Here is a 6,295-nt window from a genome sequence, read left to right on the forward strand (position 1 = left end):
GAGGGGTGGGGGGTTGTGTGTGTGACTTTTTTTTCTGACTTTTTTATTTCATCTTTTCAGTGTAACTGTTTCAAGTAGCATATTGAGAGAGAGACCAGGAGGTTTCCCCTCTCTTCTAGGTGAAAGGATTGAGGAAGACAAAGAACCAGAGGCCATTGTCTCTTTGCACCCAGACGACTCCGGCTGAGGAAATCTGTGGTCTTGTGAAAAAAAGAAGTACCCTACAAACCTGGGACAGGAGAACATAAACAACGTACAAGCTTCTTCTTTTTCTTTCTTTTTTTTTTTTCCAACTGTGTTTATTACAGAAAGTCGGTATTTATGAGGAAAAGAATGAGGTCTTGGTGAGAAAAAAAAGGCTGTTAATTAGTTAATAAGAAAAATCTTATTAGATGGAGCATACTGTTATTTCTGTGCACTCATGATACCAACCTTCCAAGTTTTTGAGTGGAACAGACTTTCTATTACATTCTAAGGTATGACTGTAAAGTTAAATAGAAAGAAGCTTGTTTGCTACTAGTTTTTTTTAGATCATATGCAAAATGTATGTCCTAAGAAAAAATGTGTTTTCATACAGTAAGCTTTCAACCTAAGATTGTGGACATATTAAAAGAAAAGCCCCCAAACCAGAATTAAGCTCCGCAGCCCAAATGGTGGCTGTTTCACACGTGAAACTTAGAACTGGGGCTTCTGTTTTCAATACCTTTCTCATTCAAAAGGCATTCCAGGGAGCAAGCGTCTCCCTCAGCATCAGCCATGCAGACTTCAGTGGACTCACACCGGTGTGCCCTGAGAGCAAATTAGGCTCATTAGTTTCCACAGTCACTGCTGTTGTGACAAAAGCAACTGCAAGCGAGGATGTTTGCTTTGGAATGAGCGTGCTTGTTTTCTGGGGATGGTGGCCAAGTTTATTTTTAAGCTGAGAAAACTGAGTTTCCAGTCTGCTAACCTTTCTGCTGTCCCGGGATGCCCACAGAAACAACTGGCAGTGTGGCTCCTGTTTGTAGGCGCTTGGACTGAACATTCCCTATTTGCACAAAATCATCCCAAAGAGACATGAAACAACGAAAAAGGAATTCAAGCTCCAGGAATTTTAAATGTGGTGTGTATTGCTATCATCAGTTCACACTTGCCTGGTCTATTTATATGCTGTACTTTTTTAGTGTGAAGCAGGAAGTCGCGAGGCACAAGACAAATAGCCTTTATAACTTGACTATTTTAAAGTGTTTCTGTTGCTGCAAACAGCCAACAGTTACCTATTTTTATTTTTGCACAGCAGATTTCTTACCCTATGTCCCCCACCTTTTGCCATCTCACTCCATGTCTCCACCTCTGCTGCTCTGGCGAGGGTGAGACCTGGGCACATCCAGAACGCCCCAGGAGGGCTGGGAAGCCAAACCAACAGACTCAGCCCATAGGAGCACAGATGACCTGGCAGTGTCTTGTCCTTATGACTCTAAAAACTCCATGTAAACATCGCAGAGCGTGTTGTCAACTAGTGCATTATCTACCTTGGTACAAGCAGGGTTTGTTTAACAGTCCTTCTCGAGGCAAATTATTGCACAAGCTTCAACTAACTCATGCAGCTTTAGGCTGTCTAAAGCCTCTTAAACTGTGGAGATGGCAAAGTGATACGAAGTGATGAACGGCTTCTGCTCCAAATCTTAACAAAACCCACTGGAGAAAAGCAGCACGCCACCCGTGGAAGCCAGCTCAGAGATGTTGCTCAAGTCTGGCTGAGCCCCATTCTGGCAGTGTTTTGGGGTGGCCAAGGGACAAGGGCACCGTCACAGCAGGGCTGCTGCCATGCATGGTGGTGGGGAGCAGTTGCGGACGCCAGGCTCTGGGGCCAGCCGAGGCGTTGCTTTACATGGGTCCTGCCTTCCATCCCGCCCCCGCCATTCAAAAGCCTGTGAGTTCATCCAGATGGGAATAGTGGTTTGGGGATTTTGTTACAGCATGAAGGCTCCATATCCCTTTATACAATACTCCCTCCTGGCCCCCAAATTTTGCAGTGTGCTGTGTTCCTAATAGCACCAAGTTGCCACGTAAACCATGGACTCTGGCACTTCGTCATAATTTTGTGCAATGACCTTCAACTGTGATATGTCAACCCGCATTTCTCAATCCTCTCCTAGGAGCATTTGTTCTCTTCCCACAGCTGTAAGGGTGTATTCACCACTCTCCCTTCCCTGCTGTTCCAGTGTTACGGCGCTAGACATCTAAGAGCTCTGCTAGCTTGGGAGCTGTAGTAGAGACTGTAGCTGTGTTCAGCCAAGCACAGGGTGACTTTGAAACAGATTCAAAAACAACATTTTCAGTCTTCGGTTGCTCTTGGACTATGGCATTTGGCTGAGAGTTTGTATTTTTTCAGGTCAGCTTCTGCTGGTTTTTGAGGGTGGCTCAGGCCCATTTGTAGCCCACCAGGGAGCTGTAACAGTGGCTTTTTCTGGCCTTGAAGTGTTTACCCTAATTTGATAAAGACAACAGAATTCTTGGTGTCTCCAAAAACCCCCCCAAGCCTTCATCTTTCTGTTTTAAGAGGGAGGGTGTATGTGTGTGATCGTGTGTGGTTTGCACACACGCAACTCCATTTGAGGGTATTTGGGAACACTGGCACGCAGAAACAAGGGTGGTTTGGCTGCAGACCTAAACAAGCAGAGCAGCTGGTGTTGCGAGCACTGCTGTCCCATGGGAAATGCAGATTTTTCTGCCTGTGGCAGAACTTTGCTACTAAAGGAGAAGGAGTCAGGAGAGGAGAGTGCGGTCCCTGCAGCCATCCTGCTCTTCTCGTGAAGTGTAACATCTGCCTGAGCCCCTGGTTGCTCAGCTGGGAGATGGGGAGATGCTTGTGGGGGCATCATGCACCTAGCCAAAGACTGCAGGAGTTGTAAATATGCTGTGCTACAGACATAATTTAACATGCAGAACAAGAAAGGGGAGGAAGTAAAGTTCAAGGGAAGGTCTCAAGTGTACAGGGAAATGTCGTCAGGAATGGTGGTTGTACTGGTGGGGTTTACAAGAAGGTTATTCTCAAGTTATCATGAAGAGTTGTTACCAGAGGTTGACTGGCCATGTCTTTGTCAATCTTGGTTGTCTTTTCAGAAGACAGGACTTAGCCAGAAGCTACCAGTCCAGTGAAAAAGCTGTTGCTCAGGGTCCTTGGTCTACAAAATCTGTATTTTTAAAAGTTTGTCCACAGCACCTCACTTGGGATGAGTGCTCTTTTACATGGTTAGCACAGATCTAAATAAACACAGAAATATAAACTGAGCTGGAAATTTACTGAGTACAAGCTGTCTTGCAAAATTGTCTGTGTTTCCTGGCTCTGGATGGGATGGAAATACCACAAAACTCGCTTCTCTCATAGTAACGTGATACTTCTGCTTCCGGGCTCAGCTGAAAGAGTGAGGTGGAGGCATGTACAAGATCAGGAAAAAAAAAAAAAAAAAGGAAAAAAAAAAGATAATCAAGCTTTTTTTTTTTTTTTTAACATGGAAAAATTGAACCATTAATCAGAAAGCTCAAAGTGGCCATTGTGAGCATCTACTCACATGCCTTGTGTAGCACAGGCCCTAGAGTTCGGTCCGGCTGTTTCTCTGTGGTCTGGGGCATAGCGCTGGAAAAGGCAGCTAACCTGCTGGGAAGCCTTCATGTGACTAAGACACGGGGTCTATCCACTGCCTGGTGCTCGCCTGGCTCAGACTTTGGCCCGGCTGCTACATCCAGGACAAACAAAGCTGGTTCCCATGAGCCCTGTTGTTTCCTGTCTCTCCAGTAGAGGGTAAACCAGTCAAACGTCCTTCCCTCTACCTGAGGTTCTCAGTCGTGGTTTCCCCACTCATGTGACTGATTTTCATATGGGTTTTCTGCAATTTTTCCAGTCTGGCCAAATATTTTGGAGACAGAAGTTATGTCAGTGAAGATGGCAAGGAAGGGGACAAAATGCTTTCTCTGCTGGTGGTAGGCATTCATGGCAATAACACCCATGTTGTGAGCAACCACATCCTTAGCAGAAGATGTCTGCGAAGACAGGACGCTGCACAGCCCAACCTCCAGCACAGCTCTTCATCTTCCTCATGGTGCCATGGGGCCATCCACCAAAACTGCCTTTGCCACTGCTCAGCAAACCCCCGCTGCAGCCGCCTTAAAAGAGAGGAGCCAACAGGCTGTGTCCTCAGGATAGCCTAAGTCTTGGGCCTCGCTCCTAAATTTGCTGGCGAATGCTATTTTAACAGCATCTTCTGAGAACTGACTGAGACCACACATGTCCTTTCAGCCAGGCCAGCAAATAACCTTCAGATAAGTCTGCCCAGGGCTGTTTTGGATCTGGTGATCTGTGTTTAGAAATAGTCTTGGTATTTTTAAATGTTGCCTGGAGCCATCTGGTCCCCTCTTCATTTTATGTTTTAATTGTCATTTATAACTTATTATACAAACTATTCAAAAGCCAGACAGACGCTGGAGGGAAGCGAGCGAGTCCCCATCTGAAGCTCACTGAAACCTCTGCAAGCCTTTCCCTGGCCTTCAAAGAGTTTTGGGGGCTGGCACCCCCATGGAGGGAGCACCCTGCGGCTCTGACTTCACAGGGCCCCAGCCCTGGGACGCCCGGGCCCTGCCTCGCACAGGGCCTCAGGCTCGGCCGCAGCTTGGGCCTTGCTCTTGGCCAGAGCTAGCTCCCCGTGGCTGGTCTCTCAGCCAGCCAGCCATGGCGCAGGGGAGGACAACCCATCGGTGCAAGCCAGCCATGCAGGAGCAGGTGGCTCCTGATTGCTCTGGCTCCTGAACCTTGTCTCAACCCGCAAGGCTGCTTAATGACTTAGCGGGGCTCTGAGGAAGTAAGCTATAAATTGCAAATACGCTGTGGCTAAACGATTGGCCAAGGTGCTTGCCATGTGACGGTGGTGACTCTGGAAGAGCAAACTGGCGCCTGGGGATTATTCATGGGTTGGGGAAGCCGATTTGCTTAGTGAAGCAACGGCTTTAGAAAAAAATCATCAATTCCCTCCCCACACCAAAATATTCCCGCACAGCTCCAGCAGGGCAGGGCAGTGCAGGGAGCCTGTGGTGTCCTGGTCCTGAAGCACAGCCTGGTGCTCCTCAGGCTGAGGGTGACATCTCGCCAGAGAATGAGCCTCCTTGGCCAGGCTCAAACACACCTGCACACCCCTCGCCAACGCTGAGGGCATGGGCATAGGCCAGTCGTATGGGATGGCTCAAACCCCAGCAAGGGGTTTGCTTTTTGCATCACTTGGAAATGACAACTAAGAGAGCTAAACTATGCTGGGAAGTCCACCGTTGCTATTCAGCTGACATCTCAGCTTACCCTGGTGGCACCCTGGCAACCATCTGCAAACCAGAAGAATTTACTTTTAGATGATTGATGCCTCTTGATTTTCAGAGAGTAGCTTGCTTGCCTGGTCCTGCCATGGGACCAGTGACTGTGGAGGGCCAGGAGGGCTGCAGATTACCCAAGCCAGGCTGCTCTGGCTCCTCGGCTCCCTCACAGTATGGGGAGCTATTACTGCATGACTCTTTCTTAATAATAATCTATTATATTTCAAACATATGAAATAAAACAGGGCACTGAACATCAAGCTGTCTGAATAAGGATATATATATATATATATATATATTTGAGAAATCTCATTGGTTTCTTTCATTAGGATCCAAATTATCTGCTCTTTAGGCAGATGGCAGAAATAAAGGATGTCATCTGAAAAAAAAAATAAAATTTGCATGTATCCTAATTGTTCCCATGCACAGACTGCTTCTTGCCAGAGGTGCATTGAGTTTGTATGAATTCAGCTCATTTCCAAGCCAGAGTTCAGATTTTGCTACCCCCCGGATGCCCTGGACATCGATGGGTAGACTCAGGTCATCAGATGCTGCAGATAGAAAACGAGGAAGGGGGGGGCGGATTCAGGCCCCATCCCAGCCCTGCCACAAGCAGTCCAGAACAGCTGGCACTAATTGGCACTTTTCTTGGTGGCAGGTCAAGTGCGGGGGAGACAATAGAGCCTGGGCTCGCCACTCGTGCCTGGAGGTGATCCCCAGCCCTACGACCAAACCCACTGCAAGCGCAGGACCAGGACCTTGCAGCAACTGCTTCTCAAAGAAGACTTTGAGACAGTAAGCACATGTCTATAGGATCTGAATTGTGTCCATATGACTGAAGAGTTGGCGTTATACCAGAAAGGGATATTTTTTGTGTGAGCAGTAATAACTTATTCTAACAGTACCAGCTTATTTGGCAAAACATATATTCGTAATCTTAGACATATCTGCTGGCAGC

The 6,295-nt window shown here is 47.3% G+C and overlaps 1 protein-coding gene across 9 annotated transcripts in view; it reads left to right on the forward strand.

Annotated features, from left to right (window-relative positions):
• Positions 1-618, forward strand: part of ITPR2 (inositol 1,4,5-trisphosphate receptor type 2) — a 269,668-nt gene extending 269,050 nt beyond the window's left edge. For all 9 annotated transcript variants that reach the window (XM_080580204.1, XM_080580210.1, XM_080580206.1 and 6 more), the window contains one exon: positions 120-618. The gene's annotated coding sequence lies outside the window, so the exon portion shown is untranslated. The remainder of the gene's footprint in view (positions 1-119) is intronic.
• The last annotated feature ends 5,677 nt before the right edge of the window (positions 619-6,295 follow it).

This window comes from Anser brachyrhynchus (assembly GCF_964034855.1).
Source record: "Anser brachyrhynchus genome assembly, chromosome: 1".
NCBI lineage: Eukaryota > Metazoa > Chordata > Aves > Anseriformes > Anatidae > Anser > Anser brachyrhynchus.